Source organism: Somniosus microcephalus, chromosome 4 (assembly GCF_052327205.1).
Source record: "Somniosus microcephalus isolate GS21.2 chromosome 4, FLI_Smic_1.0, whole genome shotgun sequence".
NCBI lineage: Eukaryota > Metazoa > Chordata > Chondrichthyes > Squaliformes > Somniosidae > Somniosus > Somniosus microcephalus.
The window spans coordinates 29,942,700-29,961,512 of NC_140990.1; the positions used below are offsets into that span (position 1 = coordinate 29,942,700).

The 18,813-nt window shown below is 48.9% G+C and overlaps 1 protein-coding gene across 1 annotated transcript in view; it reads left to right on the forward strand.

Moving 5' to 3' along the window:
• The window catches only part of LOC147118515 (uncharacterized), a 63,137-nt gene that overhangs the window by 214 nt on the left and 44,110 nt on the right, over positions 1–18,813 (forward strand). The gene's annotated exons all lie outside the window — the stretch shown is intronic.

Below are 18,813 nucleotides of genomic sequence, written 5' to 3' on the forward strand. Positions count from 1 at the left end.
CATTTTCTGTTGTTATTGTGAGTTTTCTCCGCTCCGATTGGGTGGAGAATCGCGCGGGGTGGCGGGGGGGGAGGGGTGGATCGGGAGAGAATAAAGTGAAACAGAAAAACCTGAGAGTCCGGGAGGCCCCGGACTGAGCGGCGTCAGTTGGACGCTCCACGTGATCTCCTCGGGGACACGTGACCCGAGCCCGCGGCCTGATTGACGAGAACTTCCGACCAATAGGGAGCGAGCCGGCGGCGGGTCCTCCAACCAATCGGAGAGCCCGAGGGGCGGGACTAGTGCCGGCTGATTGTCTGATCCGCAGGGCAGCGAGTTTCTCCAGTCCCTTGTTTGGGGCCCGGGGCGGTTGTGGGCCTTTATTCCCCTTATTGGACACAAGGCTCTTTGTCACACAACACACTGGCTCAGGTTTTAATAGAGACTTTTTAAATTCATGAATGAAAACAGTTAAACCCCGTGGAACAAAATATTTAATATTTGGGAGTAAAAATACTGTTATTTTTCTTGTGTGGAATTTGTTAGTTTCAGACAATAACAACGATTTGTATTTATATAACATCTTTAATGTAAAATGTCCCAACGCGCTTCACGGGAACGTTATAAAACAAAATTTGACACCGGGTACAAACCAAGCATATTCCCATAAGGAGGAAAGATGGGCCATCCAAAGCTCGAGCTCCCTGGATGACAAAGGATGTAGAGGTTACAATAAAACAGAAAAAGGAGGTTTACGACAAATGTCAGGTACAGAATACGGTCAAAAACCAGGAGAATACAGAGACTGCAGGGGAAATTGAAAAAGGATATATGAAAGAAAGACTTGCATTTATATAGCGCCTTTCACGACCACCAGACATCTCAAAGCTCTTTACAGCCAATGAAGTACTTTTGAAGTGGAGTCACTGTTGTAATGTGGGAAACACGGCAGCCAATTTGTGCTCAGCAAGCTCCCACCAACAGCAATGTGATAATAACCAGATAATCTGTTTTTGTTCTGTTGGTTGAGGGATAAATATTGGCCAGGATACTGGGGATAACTCCCCCAATCTTCTTCAAAATAGTGCCATGGGATCATTTACATCCACCTGAGAGCAGACGGGACCTCAGTTTAAAGTGTCATCAGAAAGACAGCACCTCCGACAGTGCAGCACTCCCTCAGCACTGCACTGGCGTGTCAGCCTAGCTTTATGTGCTCAAGTCCCTGGAGTGGGACTAGAACCCACAACCTTCTGACTCAGAGGCGAGTGTGCTACCCACTGAGCCACAGCTGACACAAGGGATAGAGTACAAGAAAAGATTAGTGGGTAACGTAAAAGGGAACCCAAAAATCTTTTATAAACATATGAAAAGTAAAAGGATAGTTAAAGGAATGGTGGGGCCGATTAGGGACCAAATAGGAGCTCATCATTCGGAGGCAGAGGGCGTGGCTGAGGTACTGAATGAGTACTTAGCATCTGTCTTCACAAAAGAAGAGGATGAAGTTAATGTCGCAGTAGAGGAGGGGGGAGTAGAGAAAGTGGATAAAAATGGATAGAAAGGAGGTGCTAAATAGGTTGTCATCACTCAAAGTTAACAAGTCACCCGGTCCAGGTGGATGCATCCTAGATTGCCGCGGGAAGCTAGGGTGGAGATAGCAGAAGCTCTGACCACAATCTTTCAATCTCCCTCAGATATATGGGAGTGGTGCCAGAAGACTGGAGGATTGCAAATGTTACACCCCTGTTTTAAAAAGGGGAGAGGGATAAACCTGGTAACTACAGGCCAATCAGTCTAATGTCAGTGATGGGTGTATGACTAGAGACCATTGTCAAGGACAAAATTAATTCTCACATGGAGAAGCATGTGTTATTAAGGGACAGCCAGTATGGATTTGTTAATGGTAAATCGTGTCTGACTAACCTGATTGAGTTCTTTGAGGAAGTAACAGAAGGTTGATGAAGGTAGTGCAGTAGATGTTGTATACATGGACTTTCTGTGGTAAACCACTGTTATACCTGTCTGTATGTGTATGTGTATTCCACTAGGTACAGGTCTGGACATGCCTCGGCTAACTCCTCCCACTATTCCAGTTATATAAGTGACTACCTCCCAGTCCCTTAGTATTCTGGACGGGTCGACCACTCGAGACTAGACCTTCATTCTTTAGTTAATAAAAGCCTGGTTGTTACTCGCTTAACCTCAGTCTTTTGAGTAATTGATGGCGCATCAATTTTATTAACTAAATTTTTTATAATGGAGAAGATCCTCACACCAGCATGCCTGGACCTGGACAGTCGGGAAGCAGACGCTTCCACCAAGTTTGCTCACTGGCTCATGTGCTTCGAGGTATTCCTGACTGCCTCCACTGCATCGTAACGGATGCGAACAAACTGTCTGTCCTGATCTCCAAGGTGAACCACCGAGTGTACTCAGTCATCCGGGACGCGACCTCGTACACAGCCGCCCTCCAGCTCCTCAAGACCCAGTACACGCGCCCTGTGAACGAAGTTTACGCCAGGCACCTCCTGGGGAGTCGCAAGCAACAACCTGGGGAATCGACTGAGGAATACCTCCAAGCACTGCCCGTGCTTGGCCGGGCCTGTGGGTGTAAGGCGGTAACGCCCACTAAGTACACGGAGGAACTGATCCGGGATGCCTTCGTAGCGGGCCACAGGTCCAACTACACCCGACAGCGACTGCTGGAGCAGAGTGACCTCACCCTCGACAAAGCCTCCGAAATCGCACTAACGCTGGACGCAGCCTACCGGGGCATGGATGCCTACTCCTCTGCACCGTGGACGCCGCGGGGAACGACAACCTGGGACACGGTAGGACAGCCCCATAGCACCGTGCCACCCCAGCCACAGCCCAACAACGGCCCAACCACCGCAGCAGTGTCCCAAAGCCAGACAGCAGTATCCCAAGGCCAGAAATGCTACTTCTGTGGCCAGGCCAAACACCCCAGAGCGCGCTGCCCGGCGATGAATGCGACCTGCTTGGGCTGCGGGAAAAAGGGACACTACGCTCGCGTCTGCAAGGCCAAAGCCACCCCGAACGCCAGCAGCGCCGCGTGTGGGCCGTGCGAGCCGCCATCTTGGGCCCCCAACAGCGCCGCGTGTGGGCCGTGCGGGCCGCCATCTTGGGCCTCCCCAGCCATGTGCGAACCACCGCAGCAGCAGTCATCTTGGACGACTCCAGCCACATGGGAATCATGGATGCTGCCATCTTGGACACCAGCCGGGACGCAGCAGGCCGCCAACCCCCCCCCCCCATCTGGCACCCGCAGCGACACACCGACCCCTACGCTGGCCTCTGTTACGCTGGACCAAACGAGACCGCACCAACTAGCTCGGTCCAAAATGGATGTTAAGGTAAACGGCCATGCAATAAACTGCCTTTTTGACTCCGGGAGCACAGAGAGCTTCATCCACCCCGACACGGTGCGGCGTTGCTCTCTCCCAGCCCTGCCTGCGCACCAGCGGATTTCTATGGCCGCCGAGTCCCAGTCAGCGGACATTGGCGGCTACTGCGTGGTGACACTAGTAGTGGACGGGACTGTGTTCAATAATTTTAAACTCCTGGTCCTGCCCCAACTTTGCGCTGCCGTTCTACTGGGGTTGGATTTCCAGTGCCACCTCAAAAGCATTACGATGGCGTACGGTGGCCCCCTCCCCCCACTCACAGTCCGCAGCCAGCAGCCTCCAAATTGCCCGCCGCGCACCAGATGCAACCTCTCCACACTCAGAGTCCCACCCCCCCCCACTGTTTGCTAACCTCACCCCCGACTGTAAGCCCATCGCCACAAAGAGCAGGCGATACAGTGCCGGGGACAGGGTTTTCATCAAAACCGAAGTGGAACGGCTCCTGAAGGAGGAGATTATTGAGGGCAGCTCCAGCCCCTGGCGAGCCCAGGTTGTGGTCGTTAAGACCGGCGAGAAACAACGCCTGGTCATCGACTACAGCCAAACAATAAACCGCTACACCCTGCTGGACGCCTACCCACTCCCCCGCATAGCTGACATGGTCAACCAGATCGCGTAGTAGCTTCGACCATTGACCTGAAATCAGCGTACCACCAGCTCCCCATCCGCCCCGAAGACCGCCAGTATACTGCTTTTGAGGCAAACGGCCGCCTCTACCACTTCCTTAGGGTTCCCTTTGGCGTTACCAACGGGGTCTCCGTCTTCCAAAGGGAGATGGACCGGATGGTCGATCAAAACGCGCTGCAGGCCACTTTCCCTTACCTAGACAATGCGACCATCTGCGGCCATGACTTGCAGGACCATGACGCAAACCTCGAGAAATTCCTCCGCACCGCCCAACTCCTGAACCTGACATATAACAAGGAGAAGTGCATATTCCGCACAGACTGCCTCGCCATCCTTGGCTGTGTTGTGGAACACGGGGTCATCGGTCCCGACCCGGACCGGATGCGTCCCCTTATGGAACTCCCACTGCCTAAAAGCTCTGAAGAGGTGCCTAGGGTTTTTTTCCTACTACGCCCAGTGGGTCCCCTACTATGCAGACAAAGCCCGTCCGCTGATCAAATCCACCTCTTTTCCCCTGATGGCAGAGGCCCGCTCGGCCTTCCACCGTATCAAGGAGGACATTGCCAAAGCCACCATGCACGCAGTGGACGAATCCATCCCCTTCCAGGTGGAAAGCGATGCGTCCGACTTCGCTCTGGCCGCCACCCTTAATCAGGCGGGGAGACCTGTGGCATTCTTCTCACGAACCCTCCAGGGCCCGGAGACCAGACACTCCACGGTCGAGAAGGAGGCCCAGGCTATTGTGGAGGCTGTGCGTCATTGGAGGCACTACCTGGCCGGAAAACGATTTACCCTGCTCACTGACCAGCGTTCAGTTGCTTTTATGTTCAACAACAAGCAGAGGGGCAAAATCAAAAATGACAAGATCTTGAGGTGGAGAATCGAACTTTCCACCTACAATTACGAGATCTTGTACCGGCCTGGGAAGCTCAATGAACCCCCAGATGCCCTATCGCGTGGCACCTGCGCCAGCGCGCAGATCGATAGGCTGAGGGCCCTCCACAATGACCTCTGCCACCCGGGGGTCACCAGGTTCTTCCACTTCATCAAGGCCCGCAACCTGCCTTACTCCATTGAGGAGGTCAGGACCATGACCAAGAACTGCCAAGTCTGCGCTGAGTGCAAACCGCACTTTTATAGACCAGACAGAGCCCACCTGATAAAAGCCACTCGCCCTTTCGAACGCCTGAGCATCGATTTTAAAGGGCCTCTCCCCTCCTCCGACCGCAATGTGTACTTCCTCAACATCATTGACGAGTACTCCCGTTTCCCATTCGCTATCCCCTGCCCGGACATGACCAGTGCCACGGTCATTAAATGTCTGAACAGCCTCTTCACCCTGTTCGGTTTCCCCAGCTATATCCATAGCGACCGGGGCTCATCGTTTATGAGCGACGAACTCCGCCAGTACCTGCTCGCTAGGGGTATAGCCACAAGCAGGACCACCAGTTACAACCCCCGGGGGAACGGACAGGTGGAAAGAGAGAATGCAACAGTTTGGAAGGCCGCCCTACTAGCTTTAAAGTCTAGGGGCCTTCCGACCTCCCGCTGGCAGGAGGTGCTCCCCGATGCGCTCCACTCGATTCGGTCACTGCTCTGCACTGCCACCAATGCCACCCCTCACGAGAAAATGTTTGTCTTCCCAAGGAAGTCCACATCGGGGACAGCGTTACCGCCATGGCTGACGTCCCCAGGGCCGGTACTACTGAGAAGACACGTGAGGACCAATAAAATGGACCCCCTGGTCGAGAGGGTCGACCTCCTCCACGCCAACCCCCAGTACGCTTACATTGTGTACCCGGACGGGCGGGAGGACACAGTCTCCATACGAGACCTCACACCCTCGGGGACCGCTGTAACCCACTACCCATTACCACCACCCCCCCCACGACACCCTCGGGGACCGCTGTAACCCACGACCCATTACCACCGCCGCCCCCCCCCCCCCCCCACCCCACGACCCGATATCCAACCCCAGCAGCCGGCTCGCCTTGGACCGTCACCCATGAGGACTACACTCCAGTGCCCCAGCCTACACGGGACGCGACGCCGGAAGCTGCACCACCCCTCCCGTCGCCACGTCGATCACAGCGGCAGCCAAGACCTCCGGAGAGACTCCAATACACGAACTTTTAAATACACTTCACCCCGCCGGACTCATTTTTAAACAAGGGGTGAATGTGGTAAACCACTGTTATACCTGTCTGTGTGTGTATGTGTATTCCACTAGGTACAGGTCTGGACATGCCTCGGCTGACTCCTCCCACTATTCCAGGTATATAAGTGACTACCTCCCAGTCCCTTAGTATTCTGGACGGGTCGACCACTCGAGACTAGACCTTCATTCTTTAGTTAATAAAAGCCTGGTTGTTACTCGCTTAACCTCAGTCTTTTGAGTAATTGATGGCGCATCACTTTCTAAAGGTATTTGATAAAGTACCACATAAGAGACTTACTCGGAAAATAAAAGCACAGGGAATTAAAGGGCTGATGGTAATTTGGGTATATAATTGGCTAAGGGAGAGGAGACAGTGAGCAGTGCTGAGGAATGTTTTTCTGACTGGAGGGAAGTATGCAGTGGGTTCCCCCAGGGGTCGGGATTAGGACCATTGCTTTTCTTGTTATATATAACTGACCTGGACTTGGGTATAGGTGTACAAGTTTGAAGTTTACGGATGATACAAAACTTGGCAACGTAGTAAATAGTGAGCATAGTAGTAGCAGACTTCAGAAGGACAGAGACAGACTGTGAAATGAGCAGACACAAGGCAGATGAAATTAAACGAGGATAAGTGTGAAGTGATGCACTTTGGGAGAAACAACAGGGAGAGGCCGTATAATCGAAATGGGACTATTTTGAGGGGGTGCAAGAGCAGAGGGACCTGGGGGTGCATATTCACAAATCTTTGAAAGTGCCACGGCAAGTTGGTGAGGCGGTTCAGAAAGCGTATGGGATTCTTGGCTTTGTAAATAGGGCCATTGAATACAAAAACAAGGAAGTTACACTAAACCTTTACAAATCACTAGTTAGGAACATAGGACAGGAGGAGGCCATTCAGCCCCTCGAGCCTGTTCCGCCATTCAATGAGATCATGGCTGATCTGCGACCTAACTCCATACACCCGCCTTTGGCCCATGTCCCTTAATACCTTTGGGTAACAAATACCTATCAATCTCAGATTTAAAATTAACAATTGATCTCGCATCAATTGCCGTTTGCGGAAGAGAGTTCCAAACTTCTACCACCCTTTGTGTGTAGAAGTGTTTCCTAATTTCACTCCTGAAAGGTCTGGCTATAATTTTTAGACTATGCCCCCAGTCCTAGAATCCCCAACCAGCGGAAATAGTTTCTCTCTATCTACCCTATCTGTTCCCCTTAATATCTTGAAAACTTCGATCAGATCACACCTTAACCTTCTAAATTCCAGGGAATACAACCCTAATTTGTGTAATCTCTCCCCGTAACTTAACCCTTGAAGTCCGGGTATCATTCTGGTAAACCTACGCTGCACTCCCTCCAAGGCCAATATACCCTTCCTAAGGTGTGGTGCCCAGAACTGCTCACAGCACTCCAGGTGTGGTCTAACCAGGGTTTTGTACAGCTGCAGGGTTTTGGCCTCAGCTGGAGTCTTGTGTACAGTTCTGGGCACCACACTTTGGGAAGGATGTCAAGGCCTTGGAGAGGGTACAGAGGAGGTTGACCAGGATGGTACCAGGGATGAGGGACTTCAGTTATGTGGAGAGATAGGAGAAGCTGGGATTGTTCCCCTTAGAGCAGAGAAGGATAAGAGGAGACCTAATAGAGGTGTTCAAAATGGTCGGTAAAATAATGGGACTCAAGGCGGCTAAATCACCTGGACCTGATGGCTTACATCCTAGGGTCTTGAGGGAAGTGGCGGTAGGGATTGTGGATGCATTGGTAATAATTTTCCAAAACTCCCTGGACTCGGCAAAGGTCCCGGCAGACTGGAAAACTGCTAATGTAACACCCTTATTTAAAAAGGGCAGTAGACAGAAGGCTGGAAACAATAGACCGGTTAGCCTAACATCTGTGGTAGGTAAAATTTTGGAGTCCATTATTAAGGAGACAGTAACAGGACATTTGGATAATCATAATTTAATAGGACAAAGTCAGCATGGTTTTATGAAGGGGAAGTCATGTTTGACAAATTTGCTGGAGTTCTTTGAGGAAGTAACATATAGGGTGGATAAAGGGGAACCAGTGGACGTAGTGTATTTAGACTTCCAAAAGGCATTTGACAAGGTGCCACACAGAAGATTATTGCTTAAGATAAAAAATCACGGGATGGGGGTAATATTCTGGCATGGATAGAGGATTGGCTATCTAACAGAAGGCAGAGAGTTGGGATAAATGGTTCATTCTCAGACTGACAATCAGTAACTAGTGGTGTTCCGCAGGGGTCAGTGCTGGGTCCCCAACTCTTTACAATCTATATTAACGATTTGGAGGAGGGGACCGAGTGTAACATATCAAAGTTTGCAGATGATACTAAGATGGGAGGGAAAGTAGTGAGTGAGGAGGACATAAAAAACCTGCAAGGGGACATAGACAGGCTAAGTAAGTGGGCAGAGATTTGGCAGATGGAATACAATACTGGAAAGTGTGAGGTTATGCACTTTGGCAGGAAAAATCGTAGAGCAAGTTATTATCTTAATGGCAAGAAACTGGAAAGTACTGAAGTACAAAGGGATCTGGGGGTCCTGGTGCACGAAACTCAAAAGGTTAGTATGCAGGTGCAGCAAGTGATTAAGAAGGCCAATGGAATGTTGGCTTTCATTTCTAGGGGGATAGAATATAAAAATAGGGAGGTATTGCTTCAGTTGTACAAGGTATTGGTGAGACCGCACCTGGAATACTGCGTACAGTTTTGGTGTCCATACCTATGAAAGGACATACTTGCTCTCGAGTCAGTACAAAGAAGGTTCACTCGGTTAATCCCGGGGATGAGGGGATGGACATATGAGGAGAGGTTGAGTAGATTGGGACTCTACTCATTGGAGTTCAGAAGAATGAGAGGCGATCTTATTGAAACATATATAAGATTGTGAAGGGGTTGGATCGGGTGGAAGCGGGGAAGATGTTCCCGATGATGGGTGAAACTAGAACTAGGGGGCATAGTCTTAGCATAAGGGGCTGCTCTTTCAAAACTGAGATGAGGAGGAACTACTTCACTCAGAGGGTGGTAGGTCCATGGAATATGCTGCCCTAAAAAGCTGTAGAAGCTACATCATTACATAAATTTAAAACAGAAATAGACAGTTTCCTAGAAGTAAAGGGAATTAAAGGTTACGGGGAGCGGGCAGGAATTTGGACATGAGTCTAGGTTCGGATCGGTCATGGCCCTGTGGGTAGCGGAGCGGGCCCAGGGGCCATGTAGCCTGATCCTGCTCCTGCTCCTATTTCGTCTGTCTAATTCTGTTAGATTCAGGAGATGGTTCTGTGATAGTGGATTGGCGGTTAGGATCAGATCAGCCATGATCTTATTGAATGGCGGAGCAGGCTCGAGGGACCGATTGGCCTACTCCTGCTCCTATTTCTTATGTTCTTATCTACCTCCGATCCGGTGATACTGGAACCAGATGAACCCGACACTGGCATTCAAGCCGAATTGACCTTGCCAAAAGAACCTACTACACCACCGAAAACTACTACACCACCGAGGCGTTTTCCGGACCGAGTCAGGAAGCCTCCAGAGAGACTGACTCATAATTGACTAGCTGGGGGGAGCCCGGCGTTGCCAGGGCTGTTTTGGGGCGGGCGGTTTAAATCGAGTGCCAGGCTTTGGGGCCCTGTCTGTGTCCCTTTGTGAATCTGGTGCCGGGCAACATTTTAAATCGAGTCCCAGGCTTTAGGGCCCTGTCTGTGTCCCTTTGTGAATGTGCTGGCGGGCAACATTTCTACCTTTTAATACCTTGAAAGATGAAAGTGAAAGTACTTATAAAACGTTTTTGGTAAATCTTATGTTATTTTTAAAAGAGATACTAACTTTCAAAGTAGTTTTAGCTGGAAGCTGAAGTCATGGCACTGAAACAATGGCTGCCAGATCCCCGAGATGAAAACGATTAGTCCCGCCCACACACACACACACCGATTGGCCAACCATCAGGGGACTGTACTGTAGGATTGGTCAATCGTGACGGCACAGGATTGGTCGAACCTTGACGTCAGTCAATCAATGCTAGCCGATAATGAGTTTAATTTTGAAGGTTTTTTGCATAAGGCGCGAACAATTTTCGTCCGACCGAAAAGTAAATACGCTTTCCAGCGTCTCGGAAGCGTAAGCTTTCTTCGGAGGTAACGCGCGCGTAGGTACGCCATATAACTTTCGAGCGCATAGCCGGACAGACGCACACGTGAGGACAGACAGACAGATCGACTCGTTTATATATATATAGATAGAAGATAGATAGATAGATAGATTAACTGCAGCAAATGTGTAGATTATTGTTCTTGTAAACATGTTAATTAATGATTACTTAAAATATTATGTACTAATTATCTAAAAGGGGAGGAATTGTAGTGTATGTACCTTTAAGAGCCCCTGTGTACTGTAATACCGGTAGTAACCACTCGGGCTATATAAGCCTGTATAGTGTCTTGTATCTTTTAGTTCACCTCCAGACTTTGTTCAGTAAACACCTGTTAAACCAACTCCTGCATTCCGTGTCTCCATTAACACACAGATACAACAGTTATTTAATGTTAAAGCCTTCCTCAATGTACGGACAAACGAACGAACGCTCAAGTGAATGCACGCATGCGGACACAAATAATACGCACACACGCACGCATACACAATGGAACTTATGTTCGACCGAATGAAGGGCCCTTGCTCCCCAGGATGAAAGTGGGCATCCTATTGGGTGAGCGTGAGGCCTGTCTGGACGGATGAACGAACGCACGTATGCACGCAGGTAGACAAATGACACGCACGCACGAAGACATGAACAATGGAATTTACGCTTGAACGAACGAACGGAGGAATGAGTGACCGAATGATTGAGCGATGCCAGTAGGACTGGCATATACGGGTTCTTTCTTTTCTTGGTTTATTAAATAGTGGCAGTTTGTACTGTAAACATTATTGATTTACTTGTAAAAATTTATTATTGTATTTATATTGTTGACCATAAAGCTGCTTTTTGAGGCTTTGTTTTATTGCGGCTAATGAATGTAATGGATTTATTATGTAATTGATGAGTTGTAACAAGTACTACCATATTTAAATAAATATGTTTAATAAAAAAAAATGAACCACGGGGGGACGCGGGCTTCACACACCCCGAGCTCAGGGAGCGGGTTCATGAACCCCGGGGGGACGCGGGCCGCTCACACCCCGAGCTCAGGGAGCGGGTTCATGAACCCCGGGGGGGACGCGGGCTGCTCACACCCCGAGTGCGGCCCCAGGCCCCATTATTAAAACACTCAACATTATCTGCTTCACAAACACCCGGTGTGGACCTCAGGCCCCGAACAAGAGCCTCTGGGCTGGGCGATTGCCCCGAGTGGGGCGGCAGCTGTGGGGCTTTCTCCCGGTGACAGGCCCGGGGTAACAGCCGCCATCTTGAGAGGCTCACGGGGCAGCAGGACGCATGCGCGGCCCCCTTGGCCAGGAACCAGGAGGAGAGAATCTTGTCAATTTCTATCCTGGACTGACAGTGATGGCTTTTGTAAACTCCTTTTACAGGCTGTGAGAAGGGCAGCATTTACACACTGCAAACTCAGACCAACAACAACAACTTACCTTTATATAGCACTTTTAAAATGTAACAGGTTCTTACTCCCTGTGGGGACAGGAGCAGGGACTGCAGGGAGGATGAGCAACCTGGCCACAGCACCATGGAATGGGGGGCCATTCAAGAGGGGGGAGTAAATAGAAATGTTGTAGTGGTAGGGGATAGTATTATTAGCGGGATAGATAGAGTTCTCTGCAGCCGAGAGCGAGAGTCCCGAAGGCTGTGTTGCCTACCCGGTGCCAGGGTTAAGGACATCTCCTCTGGGCTGGAAAGAAACTTGCAGTGGGAGGGGGTGGATCCAGTTGTCGTGGTCCATGTTGGTACAAACGACGTAGATAGGACTAGGAAGCCGGTTCTGTTAAAGGAGTATGAGCAGCTAGGGGTCAAATTAAATAACAGAACCTCAAGGGTAATAATCTCTGGATTATTACCTGAGCCACGAGCGAATTTGGCTAGGGCAAATAAAATTAGAGAGTTAAATGCGTGGCTCAAAGACTGGTGTGGGAGAAATGGGTTTTGCTTCCTGGGACACTGGCACCAGTACTGGGGCAGGAGGGAGCTGTTCCATTGGGACAGGCTTCACTTGGCCAGTGCTGGGACTAGAGTCCTGGCGGATCATATAACTAGGGCTGTAGAGAGGGCTTCAAACTAACTAGTGGGGGGGAGGTTCCCAGAGAGCAAATAATAAAAATGACAACAGAGAAGGTCATAGACTTAGGTAGCAGTGGGGAAATTAAAAACCAGAGCATGTCAGGAAGGGGCAGAAGGTATGGAGTAAAAGGTAAAGTAATAAAAAGGGCAAAAGCAGGAACTAAGTGTCACAAAATATATTTGAAAGTTCTCTATCTGAATGCATGTAGCATTCGTAACAAAATAGACGAGTTAATGGCACAAATAACTACATACGGGTATGATCTTGTGGCCATTACAGAAACATGGCTGCAGGGTGACAATGCCTGGGAATTAAACATACCAGGTTATTTAACGATCAGGAGGGACAGGCAGGAACGAAGGGGAGGTGGGGTGGCTATGTTAATAAAGGAAGGAATCACTGTAATACAGAGAAATGATATTGGGTCAAAAGATCAGGATAATTAAACAGTTTGGGTGGAGGTAAGGAATAATAAGGGGAAAAAAACACGAGTGGGCGTAGTCTATAGGCCTCCGAACAGTTGCAACTCTGTTGGACGGAGCATCAATCAGGAAATAGTTGAGGCTTGTAATAAGGGAACATCTATAATTATGGGGGATTTTAACTATCATATTAATTGGACAAATCAAATTGGGCAGGGCTGCCTTGAGGATGAGTTCATTGAGTGTATTAGGGATGGGTTTCTTGAGCAGTATGTAACTGAACTGACCAGGGGGCAAGCAACCTTAGATCTGGTACGGTGTAACGAGGCAGGATTAATTAAAAATGTCCTAGTAAAGGATCCCCTTGGAATGAGTGACCATAACATGGTTGAATTCTATATTCAATTAGAGGGTGAGAAGGTTGGATCTCAAACAAGCGTGCTAAGCTTGAATAAAGGAGACTATGAAGGTATGAGAGCGGAATTGAGTAGAGTGGATTGGGAAAATAGATTAAAGGGTAAGACGATACATGATCGGTGGTGTACATTTAAGGAGTTATTTTACAACTTCCAAAAAATATATATTCCACTGAGAAGAAAAGGGTGTAAAAGAAAAGACAGCCATCCGTGGCTAAGTAAAGAAATTAAGGATAGTATTCGACTAAAAACAAGGGCACATAAGGTAGCCAAATCTAGTGGGAGGATAGAGGATTGGGAAAACTTTAAAAGACAGCAAAAAACAACAAGAAGATTGATTAAGAAAGGGAAGATAGATTATGAAAGTAAATTAGCAAAAAATATAAAAACAGATAGTAAGAGTTTTTATAGTTATATAAAAAGAAAAAGGGTGGCTAAAGTAAATGTTGGTCCCTTAGAGGATGAGACCGGGAAATTAATGGTGGGAAATATGGAGATGGCAGAAACACTGAATGAATATTTTGTATCAGTCTTTACAGTAGAAGACACTAAGAATATCCCAACACTGGACAAACAGGGGGCTATAGCGGGGGAGGAGCTAAACACGATCAAAATCACTAAGGAAGTGGTACTCGGTAAAATAATGGGACTCAAGGCGGATAAATCACCTGGACCTGATGGCTTACATCCTAAGGTCTTGAGGGAAGTGGCGGTAGGGATTGTGGATGCATTGGTAATAATTTTCCGAAACTCCCTGGACTCAGCAAAGGTCCCGGCAGACTGGAAAACTGCTAATGTAACGCCCTTATTTAAAAAGGGCAGTAGACAGAAGGCTGGAAACTATAGACCGGTTAGCCTAACATCTGTGGTAGGTAAAATATTGGAGTCCATTATTAAGGAGACAAACAGGACATTTGGATAATCATAATTTAATAGGACAAAGTCAGCATGGTTTTATGAAGGGGAAGTCATGTTTGACAAATTTGTTGGAGTTCTTTGAGGAAGTAACATATAGGGTGGATAAAGGGGAACCAGTGGACGTAGTGTATTTAGACTTCCAAAAGGCATTTGACAAGGTGCCACACAAAAGATTATTGCTTAAGATAAAAAATCACAGGATTGGGGGTAATATTCTGGCATGGATAGAGGATTGGCCAACTAACAGAAGGGAGAGAGTTGGGATAAATGGTTCATTCTCGGACTGGCAATCAGTAACTAGTGGTGTTCCACAGGGGTCAGTGCTGGGTCCCCAACTCTTTACAATCTATATTAACGATTTGGAGGAGGGGACCGAGTGTAACATATCAAAGTTTGCAGATGATACTAAGATGGGAGGGAAAGTAGTAAGTGAGGAGGACATAAAAAACCTGCAAGAGGACATAGACAGGCTAAGTAAGTGGGTCGAGATTTGGCAGATGGAATACAATACTGGAAAGTGTGAGGTTATGCACTTTGGCAGGAAAAATCGTCGAGCAAGTTATTATCTTAATGGCAAGAAACTGGAAAGTACTGAAGTACAAAGGGATCTGGAGGTCCTGGTGCACGAAACTCAAAAGGTTAGTATGCAGGTGCAGCAAGTGATTAAGAAGGCCAATGGAATGTTGGCTTTCATTGCTAGGGGGATGGAATATAAAAATAGGGAGGTATTGCTTTAGTTGTACAAGGTATTGGTGAGACCGCACCTGGAATACTGCATACAGTTTTGGTGTCCACACTTAAGAAAAGACATACTTGCTCTCGAGTCAGTACAAAGAAGGTTCACTCGGTTAATCCCGGGGATGAGGGGATGGACATATGAGGAGAGGTTGAGTAGATTGGGACTCTACTCATTGGAGTTCAGAAGAATGAGAGGCGATTTTATTGAAACATATAAGATTGTGAAGGGGTTGGATTGGGTGGATGCGGGGAGGATGTTCCCGATGATGGGTGAAACTAGAACTAGTCTTAGAATAAGGGGCTGCTCTTTCAAAACTGAGATGAGGAGGAACTACTTCACTCAGAGGGTGGTAGGTCCATGGAATATGCTGCCCCAAAAAGCTGTAGAAGCTACATCATTACATAAATTTAAAACAGAAATAGACAGTTTCCTAGAAGTAAAGGGAATAAAGGGTTATGGGGAGCGGGCAGGAATTTGGACATGAGTCTAGGTTCGGATCGGTCATGGCCCTGTGGGTAGCGGAGCGGGCCCAGGTGCCGTGTAGCCTGATCCTGCTCCTATTTCATGTGTCTAATTCTGTTAGATTCAGGAGATGGTTCTGTGATAGTGGATTGGCGGTTAGGATCAGATCAGCCATGATCTTATTGAATGGCGGAGCAGGCTCGAGGGGCCGATTGGCCTACTCCTGCTCCTATTTCTTATGTTCTTATTATTGCAGTCAGACAATAATCGACACACATACTTTGTTTGTGGTCCAGTGCACAAAGTTCCTTCACAACTGTAACAATTTTATTACGGTTGCTGAGAAGGCTGCACTCACCCTGCTCGTACACCTGGTCTCCAAAGGAGACAAAACAGGACTAATGCTGCCGAACTCAGATCTCCATGTCTTTCCATTGGCTGAAGGGTCTGTAACCATGTCAGGGGCGCCCCTGCCACAGGACTCAATATCCACCCCCTCCACCACTGGTGCACTGTGTCTGCAGTATGTACGGTCTATAAGATAACCATGGTCAGGCCATGTGGAGTCAAGGGCCACGCAGCAGAATGGATGGAAAGATCGCAACAAACTTCCCTTAACTCCAACCCTCTGATTTCTGTTTTGTAGCCATCTTTCCATCCATTCTGCTGCCTGGCCCTTCACTCCACACGGCCTGACCTTGGTCATCTTGTAGATCTTACATACTGTTTATGGATAGCAAGCTGGTTACAAAACAGGAAACAGAGAGTAGGGGTTAGGAGTAGCTACTCAGACTGGCAAAAGGTGGGAAGTGGTGTTCCACAGGGATCGGTGCTGGGACCACTGTTGTTCACCATTTACAGAAACGATTTGGACTCGGGAATCAGAAGTACAAATTCAAAGTTTGTTGATGACACCAAATTGGGAGGTAGAGTTAATTCTGAGAAGACAAAATGCAAGAAGATATTAATAAATTTCAGAATGGGCGTGTAATTGGCAAATGAACGTCACTATAGATCAGTGTGAGGTGGTGTGTTTTGGTGGGAAGAATAAGGAGGCCACACACTACTTGGACAACAAGGGGGTGAAATTGGGTTGCTTTGCGCCTCCCGCGATATTCAGCGGGAGGTTAGCGGCGGCGGTAGCCGGTAGCTCCCCGCGGCACTGCACCGCCGGCAATGACGTCATCGCCGTGCGCAGCAGCCTGGCTGCAACCTTGGGTTGCGACCCCTGACCTATCGCCGGACGATATGTCCGACAGGGTCAGGGGTCATTACTGCAGCCGCGGCAACGCCACTTAAAGGGCAGGTGTCGGGTGGTAACTTTTTATTTTGGCCGACTGCCAGCACCTGCCCCCTTCCCCTTTATTCTTCGGGGTGCCGGCCGCGATCGCTCAGCCCGGCGCTCCTCTTGATCTGACACCCCGCTCCCCGGTGGTCCAGCAGGGCCCCGGTGTGCGCAGTGCTAGGCCCCTCCCCTTTAATCGGGGAGGGAGGTCTGCTATGACGCGGTGCTATGCGCCGATGGGTGTGGCGCTGTTACACGAAGCGAAATTCACTGGTAGCGCCTCAAGAGGGAGGGGAGCGCTTCCAGTAGCACCCCACCTCCTGCTTGGGGCACTACCACTGAATTTAATGCACAGGGGCGCTAACTTTTTCGGGGGGCTAAAATTAGCCCCGAGAACGTTAGCGACCCAAAGGGGGCGCCACCAAATGTCCCCCTAAGAGTCTAAATGGGCTGGAGGAGCAGAGGGATCCCGGGATACAGATACACAAATCACTAAAAGTAACGACACAGGTTAATAAGGCCATTAAAAGAAAAGCACTGGGTACATTCCTAAAGGAGCCTTCTGTTCCGTGCCTAGGAGCTCTGAACCATGGCAGAGAGCGGCTGGGACACGTTTCTCACAGGCCTCAAGATTAACCCACATGGAGCCTTTGCTGTCAGTGAAGAGAGACGAGAAAGACCAAAGTGCTGTTTGCCCCTCTCAGTGTGGCCCTGAAGGACTGTGTCCAGGCTGAAGTTCTGTTCCCGCCGTACGATCCTCCCCCAGATTGTCCTTTCTGAGCTCCAGCCAGGTGATGCTGAACACTCAGGTGGGAAGGAAGAATACCTGCAACAATGTATTTAACATAAAGCTGGTTTATTTGACATCTATCCAGAATATTAAATTCCAGCCCAGTTAGGGGTTATTAACATCAGCAGAAACAAACCCCAACTGTCAGAATGAACATGGTTCAGTTCTGGATGTGATTAACAGCAGCAATAACAGCAGAATCCAAACCCTGCAGTCACTTTTGAACTCTCTGGTGTCTCAGCAGGTTGGATGACTGAGTGAATCCCTTCCCACACACAGAGCAGGTGAACGGCCTCTCCCCAGTGTGAGTGCGCTGGTGTACAGTGAGGTCAGGTGACTGTCTGAACCCAGTCCCACAGTGAGAGCACTTGAATGGTCTCTCGTCAGTGTGAACATGTTGATGACATGTCAGTTCCCTGGAACTTTTAAAGCACTTCCCACAGTCCGAGCAGTTAAAAGGTCTCTCATCAGTGAGCGCGCTGATGATTCAGCAGGTTGGATGACTCAGTGAATCCCTTCCCACACACAGAGCAGGTGAATGGCCTCTTCCCCAGTGTGAACTTGCTGGTGTCTCAGCAGGATGGATGACTGAGTGAATCCCTTGCCACACTCAGAGCAGGTGAACGGCCTCTCCCCGGTGTGACTGCGCTTGTGTCTCGATAGGCCAGATGGTTGGCTGAAGCCTCGTCCACACACAGAACACGTGTACGGTTTCTCCCCACTGTGAATGGTGCTCTTTGCTTCCATGTTCAGAGGCCGGTGATATTCAGATCTGATGAATCGAGTGACTCTGTCAGATCTTGACGTGATGTTTGGTCTGAGATTACCGTCTGCAAATCCTTCCCTTCTAATACCCTGTAAAATTAATATATAAAACAGGGAGCATCAGAGAGAGCCCACTAAAGAGGCAGGTTGTGAAATTGAGCTGAATGACTCTGGTCACTTGTGGGGCTGGCACTCGGAAAAAGTGACCATGAAAGCTGCTGGATTGTAGTAAAACCCCAACTGGTTCACTAATGTCCTTCAGGGAAGGGAATTCGCCACCCGGACTCTGGCCTCTATGGGAGGAGCGAGGGAGGGGAGTGGGCGAAGGAAAGGAACTTTATACATCTGCAACTCGACCAGAACTTTGACAGAACCTCCAAAACCCGCGACCTCCACCACCTAGAAGGACAAGGGCAGCTGTTGCATGGGAACACCATCATCTCCAAGTTCCCCTCCAAGTCACACACCATCCTGACTCAAATATATTCATCGTTACTGGGTCAAAATCCTGGAACTCCTTACCGACCAACATTGTGGGAGTACCTTCACCAGACGGACTGCAGTGCTTCAAGAAG